Source organism: Microtus oregoni, unplaced genomic scaffold, assembly GCF_018167655.1.
Source record: "Microtus oregoni isolate MIOR12 unplaced genomic scaffold, Mior012 000024F_ref0000369, whole genome shotgun sequence".
Taxonomy (NCBI): domain Eukaryota; kingdom Metazoa; phylum Chordata; class Mammalia; order Rodentia; family Cricetidae; genus Microtus; species Microtus oregoni.
In genome coordinates, this window is record NW_024543083.1 from 26371219 (window position 1) to 26390747 (window position 19529).

Sequence of the window (19529 nt, forward strand, 5' to 3'; positions counted from 1 at the left end):
GAAACTAGAAATATCTTGAAGAATGACAACTTAAATTCAGATTGTTAATGGAAAAACACTATCGTGCTAGCATGGAAGCCAACTCATGGTTCAGTATGTTCATTTTCAGTCTCGTGTCAAAACTGGCATATAAGGTGTTATTAGTTATCAGTGGTTTTCTTCAGTCTCAAAAAGTATTTATAAAAGATGGCAAAAGCTGGCTTGAAATACAAACATATATACATGTGCTAAACCTTACATAGTTTAATCTAATCTAAATGATAAATTTAAGATATGTACACTGTAAAACTTCCTGAAGAGCTGTTCTCAGAACACATTTATTCAGCAAATTAAGATATAGAGATCTTTAAAGACTATTCACACAGCACAAGGATCGCGTGAATATGAAACCATGATATGAACACCCGGTAGACACTTAACACATATTTGTGAAAATGAATACCAGATTTGAATCAGAAAAGGAGAGAGTCAGGGTGACTCAAAAGAGACTCAAAGTCATCTACACAGTTGTTACTTTCCTGAATTTGGAGTTAATTTTAATGACTGATGAAGCGTCACTGAATTCTTGTGCAAGTTGGATTGGATTTTAGACTAGTGCATAAGACAACAGCCCCCCCATCCTTCCCCTCCCCCTTCCTGGCCAAGCACAATGGCTGGTGATCAAACCCAGCATCATGGAAATGAATGCCAGTAAAGGCCTTTCCACTAAACTACACCCCTAGCCTTGAACGAAGTGTTTCCTAACACCTGGAAATGTCTTCTATGCTCTCAGTGTTTATGGCCCTACTCTGAGTGTGAAAACTGTAACTCGGCAATGGAGACAAAGGCTTCAGGGAGGAATAAGTGCATTATGAATGTGCTTAGTTTCCTCTTTTCAGTTATTTTTTGATTGATTTTTACTGAGCTCTACATTTTTCTCTGCTCCCCTCCCTGCCTCTCCCCTCCCCACTACAACCCTCTCCCGAGGTCCCCATGCTCCCAATTTACTCAGGAGATCTTGTCTTTTTTCTACTTTCTACTTCCCAAATAGATTAGATGTATGTGTGTCCCTCTTAGTGTCCTCATTGTTGTCTAGGTTCTCTGGGATTTATTTAATTTTTTTAAAGATCTCCCTTTTCTCCTTGTGCTACATAAAGGCAGGTAACCGATATAACTCATGAGAAAGTCCTTGCAAGATGCCAAACGTGCTAGAGTTTTGGTCTTGGGCTTTCAAAGCTCCAGAACCATGAGAAAGTTCTGCTTTCAAGTTGGATGTTTTGGAACCCTTGCTCTAGCAGGCAAACTATGACAGAACTGAGGCCTTTCCAGGTTCACTTTGACTTTCAGCTTATTTTTGGTTTGGACATGTGCTTTTTTTCTTTTCGTTGTTGTTCATTGTTCTTAAGATTTTCACACATGTGCACAATGAAACATGACCATATATAGCCCCTTTTCCTCCTTCTTAACTCCTCCCCACCTTCCCCAACACATTCCTTTCCCTCCCGGCTTCATCTGTTCCCCCTTTCAGATAATCCTCTAAATCCAGTTCATGATCTCCACATGTGTATGTGGGTGAAGTAATCTGATGGAATAGGGAAACCTGCCAGTGTCCGTATGTGAAAAAAGAATGATTCTCCAGGCAGTGGTGGTGCACACCTTTAATCCCAGCACTAAGGAGGCAGAGGCAGGTGGATCCCTGAGTTCTGAATTCAAGACCAGCCTGGTCTACAGAGTGATTTCCACAACAGTTAGGGCTACCCAGAGAAACCCTGTCTTGAAAACAAAAACCAAACATACAAAACCAAAGAAGAACGATTCTCACACTTGCAGGAGTTATCAATGACCTAAAGGACTGAAGGAAGGATGGGGACCTAGATAGCATCTCCCCTGCTTATGCCAGAGGTGGGGTTACTTTGTGTGGGTCGTGTGTGGGCAACCACAGCTGCGGTGAGCTCCTGAGTGCAATCGCCACGTCAGGATTAGCAGAAGCTCTCACTGCATGTACCACTGCTTCTCATCCTTCTTCCATCCCTTTGTTCTGCTCTTACTCAATGCTCCCTGTATTTTGGTGATGTTGGAAGTGAGGTGTTAAAGACTCCCCACTTTGGGCAGAGCACATTGTCTCCAACTCTCAGCATGTGTGCTTCCTCAGGAGAATCTTAAGGTTTGAGTTACAGAAATTTACATATGAGATGACAGAGAAAATACCACAGTCTTCGGCATTGTGTGATTGTACCAGGGAAAGGGTTTTGTGGCAATCCGCCAACGGAAAGTAATGCCCCATTCTTGCCTTCCGGGATGCTACGTGTGGCACAAGACACATTCTCCTTCATTTAATCCATAAAGTCAAGGCATTTATGATCATGGATGTTCAGCTGCCCCTGTTTCATGTGGAAATACTGGAATAACTGAGAGTCATCATACGTCATGTGTCAGAATACTCAGATTCCACTGAGATCAGACCACTGACAGGTATTGGGTTGATTCTGAGTTGAATTTCTGACTTTATTCTCTACTGTATGTGTGACGATCGGCCACGATAGACATGTAACCAGAAGGAGGTTTAATTATGAATTACATGAATTTTTGAAAAACTTACTGGGTTGACTGGGACTCAAAATAATCTTTAGATGGCTTGTGAAATGAGGCAGATTTTTTGGGTATAAAGGACCTACACATTTTGAAAATGGGAATGTATGAAAGAATTATGATAGAAAGGTAGAGGTTTCAGACTAAGAAGAAAAGAGTACCAAACTCCAGAATGACAGAAAATCTTTGAATTTTTACTTCCATAAAAGAATGACACAAGGTCATTCTAAGCTTCAATTCTTGCATTTTATACATCTTCTGGTATTTGCAACACACACTTCGAGATCCTCCATTGAACGCAATGTTATGTCTGCATTTATGGCAATTATCTCCTTTAGTTCTTTTATTAAGTAACAACACAATCTTATATACAATGCATAACCTCAATTTTCACAGCTTGCTGTAAGTTATCTGATGTACCTTACAATACAGCAGCATCCATGAGGGTTATTCTTCTGGTACAACAAGAGAACAGCGCTCTGATTTCTAAACACATAATCTTGCACTATTCAGAACTTATCCAGAGGAAGTATAGAAAGTAGTTAATTCATCTTGCTCACATATATTATCTCTCCTCCCCTCCTGCTAAGTATTTCATTTTTTTTCACATATAAATTGAATTGGCTTCTGCTCCACAGAGTTCAGTAAGTACGAACTGATACACACAGCCACATCCTAGACATAGACACACCGAATGCAAACAATACCTCTTTGCAAGTTCATAGGAGATTTATCACAATAAAAGGGGCCAGAAGAATCTGGACATTTCTGGGTTACTGTGCTATTCCCCACTGCTCCTCTCTAACTATCTAAGACAGGCTGACAGGATCTATTGTTATAGCTTCTGCTGGTGTCGTATTTATATACGGGGTTGGTTAGGCTGGGAGACCTCGGCAAAGGCAGGCACTCTAATGTGCTCTTTCAGTCCCCACACAGAAACTTTAAGAGTCTATTATCTGGTTTACTTGCAGCGCCTATTGCCATCACATGAAAATAGAAAGTGGCACCATCAGGTTGGAAAAGAAAAGAATTTCTGTTGTGTATGGGATGAAAGGAAAGAATTTTAAAGTCTCCACTAGGGCATTTCACAGCCCATGACGATCTCCCGCGATTTTCAACCTGACGTGAAAAAGTTGGTCATATACAAAGACATAAGGCTAGACCTGTTTTATGGGGACCTGCCATTAATTGTGGATCTATATCCAGCTACTTGACCACTCACAGGCTTCTAATATGTGCTTTATCCAGGGTCTAAACCATGAAATAATTACGGGAATGATCAGGCTTGCACAAATTCCTGCTTACTTAGAAACCAGCAGGCAACTTCGAGCTTCAAATCCTTACATCTCATAAACAGCATGCATGGTAAGGGATCAAAATCAAATCAAAGCTGGAAGACTCAGTACCAGCGATAGCTAAAAGACAATGCTTCCTTTTATCCCCCAAGAATATGTTCTAATAATCCCAAACAGAAAGAAATGTCATATGAAATAGTTTTTGCTATATATATATGGTGAGATGAAGACAGTAGAATTCACTGCTATGATGACTGCTGATCTGGTTATATTGTTTTATAGTCTAGATGTAGATGTTATTTTGGGTTATCTTTTTATAAATGCCATATTAAATGTATATAATATTTATTAAACTTTATGAGAGCTCATTTTGTGTCAGTTCTCAGTGCTTTATTAATATTAACACAATTCCCACACAGTACTTGGGTTGCATATTGTGTTTATGGCTTCTTTTATAGATGATAAAATGAAACGACATAGAGAAGAGGAAAATGGTCAGAAGATCATCATATGGTTAGTAAGGGAGAATAAGATTAAAGCTTGAGAAATTTATTTTAAGTAGACTTGTGTTAGCTGATATTGTATTTAGAGCCACAGGGGGTTACTTTGTAGTTAATATAGAGATGTGTGTGGAATTGAGATTTACTTAAAATACAAATTGGGCACAGGGGTTCTCTAAGATAATGACTGCAAAATGTGGTACCCATAACCTATAAGCTGCTCTGTGTGACGTGGTGAAAATAAAACAAGTCAGGGCAAAAAGACTAGACCCAACATCGAAGAGAAAAAGATTGGAAGAACACGGTAAATCACCAAGTAGATGATTAAGACAGCTGAAAATTACAGGGAAACAGAGGGCAATACTCCAAAGGAGCTAGCGACACATAGTTTACAACCTTGGCTCTTTGGTTATAGAAGGTTATTCAGAAGCCTTATCCAAAAGTAGTTTGGTTTCTCCTCTCTCTGTGCTGTTGGAGATTAACCGCTAAGTGTACAGTGCTCAGTTAGACTTTGGTTTCTCCTTTCTTGGTGGTGCTGGAAATTAAACCCCAAGTGTACGGTGATAAGTGAGACAACCCACAAATAAAAACAACTAAGATGTCCTAATCAACAAATATGCAGACTGAAACAGAGAAGCTTGAGAAACATGAGAAGGAAGAGACAATGTGAGACCTCCAGGAGAGTATTGCTTCTCAGTGGCCAATCCAAGGACATGCAAAGGGTTGAAATTCCAAACAATCCAAACTCTGCTTTCCAAATAATCCATGACTTCAAAGAGGGAACAAACAAGTAGGTGAATGAAGTAAGGAAATAAATTCAGGATATAAACAAGAAAATCAGTAACATAGCTGAGAACAACATCATAGTTAAGAAATTAACAATGAAGCTGACATCTTGAAAAAAACAAATAGAAATGTTGGAAATGACATAGTCAATCATTCAGAAAATCTAAGTTGAAAGCATTACCAATAGACTAGATCAAACAGAATAAGGAAGATGAATAATAGAAGACAAGATAAAGGAAATACAACATTCAGTCTCTGATAAACAAACAACAAAGTATAACGTCTACTCCCTGTATCTGAGACATAATCTAAAGATCAAACTTAAGAAAACACTCTCTAAGAAGGAAACAAAATTTAAAACTAATAAAATTATACCAGAAAATGTCTCAAATCCAGGGAAAGAAATAGATAGCCAATATATAAGATATACTTAGAGAAGAAGCTCCAAACAGCACTATGGTCAAGTTACCCAACTAGAAACAAGAATATTAAAAGGTGCCAAATAGCACCAATGCGCTAAGGCAACCCCTCAAGAGCAGGAGCAGGTATCTAAGGAGAAGCTCAGGAAGTAAGGAAAGTGTGATGATTGGTTTTGATTGTCAACTGGTTGGCTCTGAAATCAACTAAGGGACACACCTCTGAGTATAAGAATAGACATCGTTACTTTGTGTTAGTAAAAGGAACACTCCCTTAAAAAGATAAAACTATAGTTAATAAATGTGCACCAAATATTAGGGCACTCAGTTTTATAAAGCCAACATTACTGGGTATAAAGAGACAGGTAAATGTCGATATAATCATGTAGGTGTCTTCAGTAATCCAGTCACATGATACATAAATCATCCAGATAAATAATTCAATGAAGAATGTATAATGTTAACCTGAATCATAGAGCACATGCTAATTGAAACATAACCATAGAACATTCCATCTAGCCACTGAAGAAGAGGCACTCTTCTAAGTATGCAGAGAACTTTTTGAAAAAGGAAATCACATTTTAAATAAACAATAAAAATAAAAAATACCAATCAGAGCTTATAGGACTAAAATGAAAGAAAGTACAGAAACTATATTAAAACATATATCATGAACAGTACTGAAAAACAATCTGTTAGTCAATGTAAAAAAATCATGGAAGAAATTAAATCATCTTTGAATCAAATGAAAATAAAGCTTACATGGGTCTTTGGGATACAGCAAAAACCAGCGTATTCGTGACTATGAGGGCTTATGGTGAAAACCATAGGGGCCTCAAACAAATATGTCTATGAAGTATCAAGTGTTATTAGTAAAACAAGAACAAGTCAAAGCTATACTCAGCAGGCGTCAAGGACTGGGGATGGATAAAAATAAAGCAGAAACTTAACAGCACACAGAAATAAATGAAATTGTCGTGTATATCTTTTTAAAGTAACACAATTGACTAATCCTCTGCCAAAGTATCCAAGTAAAGAAGGGAGCCAATATAATAAAATAAGGAAAGAAAGAGAGAACACTGAAACATATCAGTAAAATCTAGAGGGTAATTAGGAAACACATTGAATATCTAGATTCCAACATCATGTATAATCTTTAAGAAATGGGTGAAATTCTTGAACGCAAGTGATCTACCAAAATTAAACCAAGAGAACATAGACAACTTAATATCTATAATAAACAGTGAAATGGGTTGTTTGGTGCAGCGATAGCTTATCAACAAAAAAGCACAGGCTTGGATAGGTTCACAGTTATATTGCACTAAACATGGAATAAGATAATGTTATTTGAACTCTTTCATAAAACGGAAAAGGAAGGACTCCTACTAGACTCATTTTATGCAGCTACTATTACTTTGCCACCAAAAGCTTATAAGAACATATGCTGGTCATGGGCTCCGATCCCTTTGGAACTTTGAGTCCCCAATACACTCTTCCTTCTGTAAGTTGCCTTGGTCATGCTGTTTAATCACAGCAACAGGAAATTAACTGATACAATGTCTTTAGCATGAGTGCTTGGCTACTTATACTAATGGCTGTTTCTTCTACCCAGGTGTGACATCATCTCTAAATTTCTACTCTTTTTCTTTATTTGTCTTAAAATGTCTTGCTTGTTTTAGAGATGTCGGGTTCTTTCAATCTACTATGAAAAAATGGGTCCAGAGCAAAATCATTATTCACCACATCACAAAACAAAAGCTGCTAAGTAGTGCTCTGTTTTGTTGGTTATTGTGTATCTATTTATTTTTAAGATGCACTCCATACTGTTACTTCTTCAAGTAATTTGATATAGAAGTGTAGTTCAGGGGTAGAGAACCTGGCAAGCCCTGAATTCAAGCCCATTTTTAATAGCATGTAAAGCAACACCGGACAGAATGGAACAAAACAACAAAACCCATACTGAAGAAGGCTCCAGTCGTAAAGACAGAAAAAGGAGACATCGTAGGCCTTCCTCTGTTCTTTGTCAAGTATTTTCACATATATCTCCAGGGGAACACGATACTGTGGACTGCAGTCTAGCACTCCCATCCAGTTCTCACTATGGAAACCAAGAAGTAAAACCCACTGAAGTTCCTCATAAATGCCTTGAACAAAGAAGATAGTTACTTCAGTGATCACTAAGTCTGATGGCACTTGAGACTAGATGTCATAAAGGGGCTGATAGCCAGATAATATGGGTGCTTGTGGAAGACTGGATGATGAGCATGTTAGACACTTGAGGTGGCCGCAGATGAGGTAAATCAAGTCAGAAGCTTGAGTTTACTTAAATGTCTCTGTTTGAAGATCTAGACTACCAGGACTCTTTATAATAACCCAATACGCGAGATAACACAGTGGAACTCTTCTGTGTTCTCTTAGACAGACCAGAATCTTCTTACCCTGCATCAGGTTTGTTCCCTACTAGTTTATCACATTTAATAGAAAGATGGATACCATTGTGTAAATGACTTTAATATGTATTGTATTTCAATGGAGAAGAATACTAATCTAGGTAGTGTGACCTATAGTATGACTTGTAATACCATAATTTCATATGTCTGTCAATTTGTCTATAATTCTATCCCCCAACTTTAATACTATGAAAACTACAGATGTTATATGCTGCCTTTTAAAGACTTTTCAAACAATTGTCAAACTGGGGAAGTTCCTCTGGGTAGCTTAGCATTATGTTTGACCTGTAGGCAAGTCTGGTTGGTGTGTGTTCGTGATTACTAATTGTAGTGAGAGCACCTGGCCCACTGTGGGTGATGGCACACCTGGCCCACTGGAGCTGTGATTCTGGGTTGTATAAGAAAGTAGGTTGAACGAGTCACGGAAAGCAAACTGGTAGCAACATTCAATTCCTGCCCCGACTTCACTTAGTGAGGGACTGTGAAGCAGGTGCAAGCCAAATAAACCCTTTGCTTCCCAAGCTGCTTTTTTGTCATTGTCGTTTATTCCCATAATACGAACCTTAACTAAGACATCTGGGTTAACTGTTCCAATCAGTGTTCTCCACCCATCCACCAATTAATCCTATACCCGGGGAAGTCATGTGTGTGGAGTCTGTGCTCTGTGCTTCCAATTCCACCACGACATGTAGCACATCTCCCATTAGAGAAATAACTCAGATCAGACTCAGGGTCAATATTATGAGAAATGAAAAATTTAAAACAGTCATTATCAAAATGGGAAACTTCTTCCATAGTTCTCTGCATTATGATTTAAGCTCCTCTATGTCTGTTCTTTTGTTCACCAGAAAGCCAACATAACCCTTTGTAACTCAGCAACAACAACAAAACTTATCTTGGCAGGAATGACTGAGGGATTTGGGGAAGGAAGAGAGTGACAATTTCTTGAGGGATGAAATGAAAATTAATATTCAAGATGCTTTTTAAATGTCCTAACCTGAAAACCAGGGGATTCTCCCCTTTGCTAAGTGGGGATTTTCTTCTTGGGTTGGATTAGCAAGTGGGTAGGGAAGCGATAAAAGCAGAGGGCATGAGTGGCAAGTTTATAGCCTCATAAATAAGCAGAAGAATGGAAATTACAGTTTTCTTTGTGGTTGAATTGAAGTCCCTGTGGTGCCAGATGACCCCATTCGCCCATCTTCCTGCCGGATCTGGCACTACTTTGTGCCTCCATGTGTCATTCCAATTCTGGTCTATATGCATGAAGCAAGGGCTTCACCACATCCCCATAAGCTGCCATATTTCACACCCAAGCAGTCACTGAATCGCCGGGTCATTTTTCAAGGGTGAAATGCAATTTAATAAGGTTGAAGAAAATGTTACACTGCTTTTCTGTATACTTACACAGGCAGGGGGGAAAAAGCCTCCCCAAAGAACTTCCATCCATTAAAGAGGAAGGAAGGGAAGCCCTGGATGCCAAGAGGAAAAGGAAAATTAGCTTAGCTCGGCAGACAGACATTGCTTCCACCTGCTCAACTCAGGAAACGAGAAGTTCGCCAACTCAGCTATTCGAAACAGGAAGCAACCTCAGAGGAGCCCCTGCGATGAGGCTGTGTGCTCTGCTTCCCAGAGCAGGAGACTAAAAGCGCCTAATAGGGTTTCTGAGACAGAAGGAGAACAACCATTGCAAAGAGGGACCAGAATTCAGTGCACCAATATTATACACAAGGCTGGACTCAATATTCTACTATTGTCTTATCTATTTCTCCTCTTAAGTCTGTTTGCATCTGTTCATATTCAATCTCCGGTCATCTTCTTTTGTGCATGTTATAAATAACATTTAATCTGGAGGGAAGAAAGCCTGAGGGTAAGTTATTCAAATCCCCAAGCACTTAGCAGAGAACAGAAGGTCTCTAACAGGAGATGTGTTCAGTCCACTAAAAAGAATGAGGATATTCCTAAGATGTGTATGACAACCATAACTAAAGTCAAGAGGGACCTGCTTCAGATGTGGCATGTCAACATGGAAGGTGTGGGAGGTGTCCTTCAGTGATAGAGGGCACAGACTGCTCTTTTACGTTGGCATGTGTGCAGCTTCAATGCTTTCTGGGTGATTCTTATCACATACTCACTCTCTCTGCACTTTTCCCTTTGGGGAAAAAAAACCAAGATGATGACGCTCTTCAGTGTGCATGCAGTCGCACTGGTTAAATAAGCTCAAAGGGGCCAGTCTGTCAGATGCAGTTAATATGCCTTTTTATGCAAGTTAGCAATGGTTCCCACTTATAATCACGCAGTGTTAGTTTCATTAGATGCTAAATGCTTTAAAAGCATGCGGCAGGATTGGACATGACAAAGGGTAGCAGTCGCAGAAGTTACAGCAATGTACAGTGAACACGTGATTAAATCCGAGCTCCACAGAACTTGCATAGCTAAGGTGAATCCTGTCGCTCATCTTGACCGTGTGTGAACTTATGCGTTAGATTACTTATCATTGTTGGTTAAAATTTTAAACTGAAGCTCTCTGTGAAAACTCTTAGAGTCAATGAGCTATCGACAAAATCAATTTTATGTGGTAAACTCAATTACATTCGCAAATAAATCTCGTAATTCACAAATAAATCAGATCATGTTTTATATATTGACAAAATACGTCTGTAACAAGCTCTGCTGTTTTGTTGAATGAGCATATTACCCTGAGGGTAAACTCCTATGAATAGACTTCAAAACTTTGTCTTTTGTACTTTGGAAGGGAAAAGAAAATATTTTCAGCCTTATGACCCCCAGAGGTCCTCATCAGTTGGTGCATTCTGTTAGCGCTGAAGGCACCTGTTTGATTTATGAACCTTAATAACAACAGGGCAGGCATGCACATTTGAACTGATTCCAACTTTTAGTGACTCTAATGGGAGAAACCGAATGAATGACAGCGAGGAAGCCGAGGCCAAAAACAGGGTCCAGTTCTGCTCCGCTCTTCAGAGGCTTCCTCCCAATCGCCATCTTAACTTCGTGTTGAGTTCGTAATCCCAAAGCATGGCGAGAAAAGTGCTGGGTTCCTGACCTGCTTTGTACTGTACCATGAAATATGGGCACGGCTGTGGGTTTAGCTCTGTTCAGTACAGATTTGCGCTTTGTACCTAGAGCTAAGGATCCGGTTAGACGGTAAAGAACCCAGCTACTTCATGGCAATAGATCCTAAGCTAACGTCGAGTCGGAGAAGGGGCCAGCCATGGGATTACACAGCGCTGTGGAGAAAAACTGTCATCCCTCGCCTACATCTTTAGAAGAATGATCATTTTGGAGGGGTTTAGAAATTAGGAAGGCTCCGGGAGGAAAGGGAATATTTTCTTCGCTGTGCACAAATGTGCCAATTTATTAAGGAAAGCTGGACACCTCCATTGATTTAAATGAACCCTTCGCTCCCAAATTACACGCAGCAGCTTGGACTTAATGAAATATTTATTCAAAATCAACAAGCTGCCCTCCAGGAGTCTTTGACGATAAAGCAAACATTTCATTTAGTGTGCTTAGTTCCCACCTATGGCAAGTCTGTAGCGGCCAAATGTTAGGGGAACTGATTTATTTGCGACCAGGCAATTTAAATAGAATGTAACCTTGCCATGCAGGTAAAAGCGCTTGCCCTTGGCTATGGCTTAGCCTGACCATAGGGCTTTCTGGAAAGAGCAAAAGCTTTCTAAGTGTCGGCTCATGGCTAAATCAATGTTTATGCATGATGTGCCTCTGAATAGCAAGCCCTTGCTGCCTGCAAGCGAAACAATGTTCTTATCTGTCTGTCTGTTTTTGCTTCTTCAGTCACTGCACAGGAGTGTTACAAATTGCATTTAGGAACAATTATCTGCTGGTATTTCACGAAAAGGAAAGTGTTGTGATTAACGGGAAGTGACACACGCTGAGCACTTTGTCTTTGCCCATCTCCTGGGTGAGCGAGTGGCGCTGTTGAACCCAAGTTTGACCTCCCTTACCTTTAACAAGGTCAACCAGAAGGCCCAGAGCCTGGAGATTAGCTGTAACAAGTGCCCCAAGATGACTTGGGGACTCTGCCTCCACTAATGAACCCCGGGAAGCCATCTGAACAGACTAACACTGTTTGCACCTCAGTCCTAAAGGGTGAATTAAAAACAAAAGATCACAAGCCTTCCACTGGAACGTGTGACGGCGGAGGCGCTGACAGTTTGACATCAAGCTCCATATTCAAAACACGTGAACCGTCGAAGCCGGAGTTTATTCAGACACTTGGGGCAAATCCCTGCACTGCACTTCATGTCTCATTCTACCAAAAATTTTGCTTTCCCCTGTTTCCATGGTGCTGCATCTCAGACATGACGACACTGTATCATCCCCTGGTAGGCACAGGGAGACATAGTTCATAAAGTCACATATGCGGACAAAAATGATATTGTTTTTACAATACATAAACGTCAGTAGGGAAGGACAGAGGACAATTTGAAAGTGGTTACAGATTTTGTCAAGATTTCTAGGCTTCTCCTCAGGTTCTCAGAGTAGACTGCCAAGTCAAACAAGATAAAACCAGTGAACTGCTGGGGTGGGGAGGTGGGAGTGGGGGGGTTGGCGGGACTGCCAAAGCCTAAGTTCATGCTGAGTAAGACTGGATGCTAAAATATGTTCACCCAATCCCTTTGTCCCACAATGCTTAGCATATTGATACTTTATGGGTCAGTATTTAACATTTCTTGAAAATTCATCTGGAAGCAATTGATTCTTTTTAACTTGATTGAATTGAAGAGATAAGAACATTTCCAAAAGCAAAGTGCGTATGTGTGTGTGTGTGTGTGTGTGTGTGTGTGTGTGTGCGCATGAGTGCTTTCTATCAGGAAAAAGAATGGCTCTGAAATAAAAATAAGAATCAAACTTAGAAATGCTGACATTCGCTTCAAAGAGGCAATTTTCACAAGCATTTTATTTTTCCACATGCGAACGGCGCAATCTAGCGACATTGTTTCACGCGGTCAATGTCGACGCTAATGGAAACCCTCACTGGTTCTGAATATGAATGGTGAGACAGCCTCAGCAGTGGATCACTTGCCAGGGCCTCAGGAGTGTTTCCTCCACGTCGGGGGAGATTTCTCTGGGAACACTAAAACCACCACGCACAACAAATAGACCTACCGCTCACTAGCATGACAGGACATGCATTTACCAATGATCTTTGTTTCTCTTTCTTTTGTGCAGAGAAAAGGATGAGGATTTCCAAGGACTTATTAATCCTCATCTGAATCTAAGTCCCCCATTAGTTAAGCAACCTATCATTAACAGTGGCTACCAGTTGTCGTACAGGGAATATCAATATTCTTTCTGCAGTTATTCAAATTAAGATAATTCCTATAAAGATTCAGTTTATTATGAAAGGAAGCAAAATCATGTCTAGATGATTTGAAATTTATCTCAGATCCCTTGAAATCATTGAATCTTTAGAAGAAGACCTCAGAATAGATTGGGGGGGGCTGCCCTATAAACCCTTCCAAATATAAAGAGAGCTGTATTTTCAACAGTGATAAAGTCTTCAGGGAACTAGTTTCCATAAATGGTGTATTAGAACCATATAGGTAATGTTTTCTGATCCTAGTGTTTTTGTTGTTATGCTGGCGATGGGACTCAGGGCCTCAGATGTGGGAGGCATTCTCCACCACAGATCTATACAGCCCCAGCCCATCTATAGCAGTGCTAAGGTCTCACTTCTGTTGTCCAGAACCTGAATCTTGATGGAAGAACAGCACAGACAATGAGGTGAATCTGCTATCATGCTTGATTTAGCCCATAGCATGCCATAAACTTCATCTTAAGGATGTTCATTTTGTTCTCCTACTTAAAGTCAAATTTATTTCTTCAATACGGTCTCCAGCAAAACAGATTCCACTAAAATCTGTTTCTAAAACAAAACAAAACAAAAATACTAAAACAAATAAATGTCATTTTCCTTCTCCTTTTTTTTTTAAAAAAAAAAACTTAATTCTGTTACTGTGTAAACTGGTGAGTTCTATCTGAGAAGATGCAACTTTATTGTCTTTGGTGGTTTTAGTTTTCAAAGCAAAATACATTAGTGCACTCTGTGAATTACTGAAAACCATTCTTATGACCGTGAAATTTTAAATAACATCGAGAAAGGGAGGGCTCTTTCCTCATCATGTTGAATAGGAGGGGGTGGAAATTAAGGCACAAGGAAGGGAGGTGACGTGCCAAGAACTTACTGCGAGTTTTTGGCAGAATAGAGAACAGAAGCTTGGCCTACGATGTTTCATCTCAGGGCTGGATTTTCCTTGTTATTTTATACGGCCTTCCAACACGGAAAACATGGAGTTTTATTAAGGCTCTCAGATCGTTGAGGAAGAAAGAGAGAGCTGCCATTCTGGAGTGTATTTCTGTATTTGAAGTGTGCCAGAGTGATATTTCCAAAATAAAGTTTCTAATGTGTGGCTTATGGGAAAATTATGTAGGGAAAAGTTTCTTGGCCTTAAAATACATCACTAGAAATATCTTTAAGACCTGGACCAGGCAATGAAGAACATCAAGAATTCTTGAAAACCATGTGCGGCAATCCTTGGTTGATTATGGTTGGGTGCTCCCTGTGTATCTGAAATGTCAGGTTTTTATTCACAAAATAAATGGTGGTAGTTTCTGCCTTAAGAGCTTTCCTTTGTTTTTATAATTTAATTTATTTAGACAAAAAAGAAAAAAAAACAGTCATCGGCTACCTTACTGAAATCCCACCGCAGCATGCACAAGGGCGGCCTAGCTGGCTTGCGAGAAGCTTGACAGGTCATTGAAGTATCTCTTCGAGGAAGCTTGGTTCTCTGCGAATTCCTCCCCACCGTCCTTCCTGCTTATACAGGCATGTGGAAAAAGAGTTTTAGCCCATCTAGTGACAAGATTCTACTTATACGGGCATGCAGAAGAAGAGTTCTAGCCCATTTAGTGTCTAGATTCTACTTGGTTTCATGAGCTTTATATGGCTTATGAGTTGTTTTCTTCTTGAGCCTTAAACAGCTTCTCTCCAGGATGGAGTGTAGCGATCTGGAGGAATTAGCTAGACAACAGAAAACAAGTGCCTGTTTTGTTTGCACTGACACGGGCTCTAGCTTTGTTGTTCTGGCTTGCCCCAGACTCGTAATAATCCTTCTTCCTTGCCTGCTGAGTGCTGGCATGAGCTACTTTGCCCCCTCTTACTTTATTGTTTTTACAAATAGGCTCAGAAAATGTCCCTGAATACTTTACAGAGAGAAGGCATTCAGTCTGAGCTAATTGCTTATTTGTTGCTCTTAGAAATTAACACAATCTGCTGGCAAATGAGACTATTCTGCTCACTTCACATAATATTAACACAAATGATGGGGGATCTGTATTATAAGTAAGAAGCATGGGTATAGAAGAAAAGTTGTAACTGATGTACTTGGTATGTCCTCCCACAACGTTTAAGGAAAAGGCTAATCTTCACTATGTTGGCTTTGCATTGTCGGGAGACCCTGTAACCAGCTCTCCAGACCTCACTGGTCTGCACTGAATGGCGTCTAAAAGATTGTAACAGTTAACTGTGGGACAAAACCAAGCCTGTCCCCAGCATAGGGCAGAGTGTTTATTGTTTGATGATCCTTGAGGTTCTGGTTCTGAATGTCAAGGTTCCGCAGGATCTGAATGATAACCACCAGCAACCCAGTTCTTTCCTGAACTGCGGGAATGAATGAGGCAGAGATGAGATTCAGGAAAGGAGCTAATGATTGGCCCGAGTTTAGAGCAACACTTGAAATACAGATGAGCTGGTTTAATAGAGCTCTTATTCTCTCCTCTTCCTTTGTGAGAGGTGCTGCGCCTTTAACCCTAACCTGCTATGCATACTTCACACAGACTGATACTCCCCGCTCCCCACAGCCCTCTTGTGTGAGATCAGTGTTGAAACACAAAACACAAATGCAAGAAAACCTGTGCCAAGAGTGCTGAGTTGGGCTGGGCAGTGGTGGAGCAAGCCTTAAATTCCAGCACTCGGAAGGCAGAGGCAGGCACATCTTTGCGAGTTCAGGGCCAGCCAGTGAGTTTCAGGACTGGCTCCATAGCTACTGAGAAACTCTGTCTTGACCCCTCCCCCCAAAAGTGCTGAGTTCAGTCTCTGCCCCAACAATGCCATGACTCAGCTCCCATGCTGTGTTTCAAATTTTTGAATCTTGGTCTTGTCATCCGTAAGATAAAACTCACAATATTTCAGTTTGATTATCCACTGGTAACGTATGTCCAGCAGTATGAGTCAGGCCCTGTACTAGGCACCAGCAGTGTAGACATAAATCAAACTTGGTCCATGACTTGAAAATGCTACTGAATCGAGGATTTATTAGCAACACAGGAAAGCACCAAATAAAAGTGTCCCGTGAGCTACTTGTGATACACAATCGCATGCACATAAATCTACTGTGCTATTAGAGTGGACAAAATGTTTCATGTTAATATGTTTATTGACAAGATGAGGGGGCATTCCTTATGCATTTTTCATGTGCCCAGCATATTACTGTGGCCATCTGGAGACAGTTTCTCCTTTGTTCAGTACATTGGTAGAGAAATGTCAGATAATAAAGGGAGTATTGATGAGAGAGAGGAAAGTGAGGCGGCCGCAGTGGAGAACAGAGCTGCCTCCTCTGTGCTCAAAGATGAACTCCTTTATCAGCAAAGGCTTCTACTATGCCAGACTACCATTCTGTCACTACAATGTCTCATTCTCTTAATTCTTGGTGATATCAGAGAAATAAGTCCTCCACACTTAAAATTCTCCATTTGGGTTGATGTGAAACACGAGTCTTTGAGGATGCAAACCCATGTCCAGCTTCAGAGGATGCGCTGATGATGCTTTTACTTTGCATTTTTATGAGCAAAGTCCCTACAGCAGGAAGTACATTCACATGGCAATGTTTTCACTCTGTACATTAAGGGGGAAAAGAAATGTAGCTGTTTGACGTGCACATGCCTATAACCTTACACTGGAGAGGCTGAAGCAGGCAAGGTATGTTTTAGGCCAGCCTGGGCTAAATAATGAAAGTCCATCAAAAGATGAAACAAGACAAAACCTGCAATGAACAAACAAACAAAACCAATAAAAGAATGCAGTACCAACCATAATCAAGGGCTTTATTCCCAGAAAGCCCCTATTCATTAAAACTATATAATCAATATGACGACTTTCCTCACGTACATTCCATTCTTGTGATCAGGGTGACAATTGGTTAGGGCTAAAATCCTCATTATTTATTAGATTAGGAGTCTTCAGGAAAAAAATCTGCATACTTATGCACGTTTTATAATGAAGTACTTTGTTAGCATAAAATGACCTTTGTGTGTTCCGCCTCAGAAGCTGGAAAGTTTTCAAGCCAAAATAATTATCTCCTGCCCCAGAGAAGACATGAATAAGCAAATATCGCAAAGAAGATCCAAACCCTTCACAGTTCTGAGGGCGACATTATTCATCCTCAGCATATGGCCAGGAGTTGGAGAGGACATGCCAGAAAGAAAAAAAAAATATGTCGAGGAATCTAACTAATAGTCATGCATGATTTTGCTTGTTCACCTATGGAATTCTAAAATATTAGAAATTCTTTATTTAAGGGTGCAGCATGCAATAAAAGTACACCAGAAAGCTACATGTAGTCTGTCTAGGGCTAGATAGTTCTGAAATGTTCACACTTCACCCCTCTGGCATGTTTCCTACCTAAGAGTGGGGTATGTTGGCTGAACTGTCTTCATGTAAATTCTGGGTTAGCAGACAGCCTGTTAGTGGTTCAGGGACACGGAAGCCAACCGAGCCATATATTTTCCCCAGACCTCTCCAGATTAGTTATCCCGAGAGTTAAGTGCATAAACACTGTATTGCCAGAAGTAGTGAAGAGGCAAATCACCTTTTCTCAGATGTGGAGAACAACTCCTAACTTGTCTAAGGACCAACCATTTAACCAGCTTTGCCGTTTCCACTCCCTCTGAAGTGAGCAGAGAGCCTACCACAGAATTCAAATGAAATTAATCCATCAAGACCTTAATTGTGGGTCGAGTGGCAGGGTACAGAAGAGGAAATACCACCTTTGAAGGCATCTGACTTTGATGTGAAGGTGACAGAGAGGCGATTAAAATACTACCAAAGTGAAGGGATGGCTCCCTTTCTTCTAGGGTGGCAGAGTTTTAAATCAATCACAAATTTGGTTTGAACAAATGATTGGTATAAAAGCAAATCCATGTTTGTTCTGTGGCCCTTTCCACTCTGTGGCCAAGTCATGTGGGCATTTATTGCTATGTGACTCTAAGTCTACGAGCTACATCAACTTTAAAAGTATTTTGGTTACTTATTCTCTTGTGCCTGACACCAGCCATCTTGATAACTCCTTAAGATGAGGATTAAGTCCCCTTTGCCACTGGGCCCTTAGAGCTGGAAGAGGAGTGGCTGCAAGTGTGTCGTGCAGAGTCATGGATCTGAGTTCCAGTTTTAAACGTTTAGAGACTGATGTCACATTTGACAGTGATAGTTTGAGAAAGAAAACCAGGAGGCAAATTCCAGGCTATTCTGATGTAGGCTCCGTGTTGTACACAGGTCAAAAATTAACTTATTCCAGGTCTTTGCCTAAACAAGAAAAATGGTCCCCTAACAAGCACCACTGTTCTTGCTGAAGCCTCACCATGAAGTGGGTAGAAGTTACTGGTGCTCTTGGCACAGTAGGATAATCCCATAGAATAGCCTAATAACTACTTGAAATAGGGACTGTGGTTATTTGTAGTCCTGGGGAACTGCGTAAAAGTCCAGGAGGGTTAAGATGTTTATCTCAACGCAGGCTTCTTGTCATTAACCAGTCTGATCACTTAGTGTCATCGTCGCTTTCCGAAAGCAGACTACAGAAGGATGCATAGCAATGTCCCTTCCAATCAAATCTCCGGTGGTGCCCATTACACTCATGGCAATTCTTATTTTCTCTGCTCCATGTAGAAACAAGAAAAGTCCCCATAGCCTTCTGCCTAAAGGTACGGTTTGAGAAGCGCACACACTGTTATTGCATTAGGCAGTAACGATGCTGTCTCAGACTGCAGTGCAGTTTGGGCTGAATTCCGACTGCAGAACTCCACTTGGCTTCCTAAGCTCCATGTCTCCAGCACCGAGGAACCAAGGGTCCTGAGGTTCTTTTTCTATCTTTAGAATGAAAACTATTTCTTGTCTCCACCTGATCTTCAAAATCAATAGACCAGTTTAACCTCAGGCTTCCTGGCTTGCTCCATGTTTAAGTTAGGCAGGCTGAGAACACACTAGGTACTCTGGGCCATCCCCTTGGGTGTCTGAGGAATAAAGTGCCAATAGTAATCAGCATGCAAAAAGGGAACTCATGGGGGGTGGCTCTGATTAGACACAAATAAACCTGACAGGTCACCTCTGAAGGCTTCTGAAGTCTGTAAGATAAGTCACTGTGAACTGGGTATTATGGGTTTTAGGCTATCCATCCTTTATATCTGCAATGGTGTTCTTAG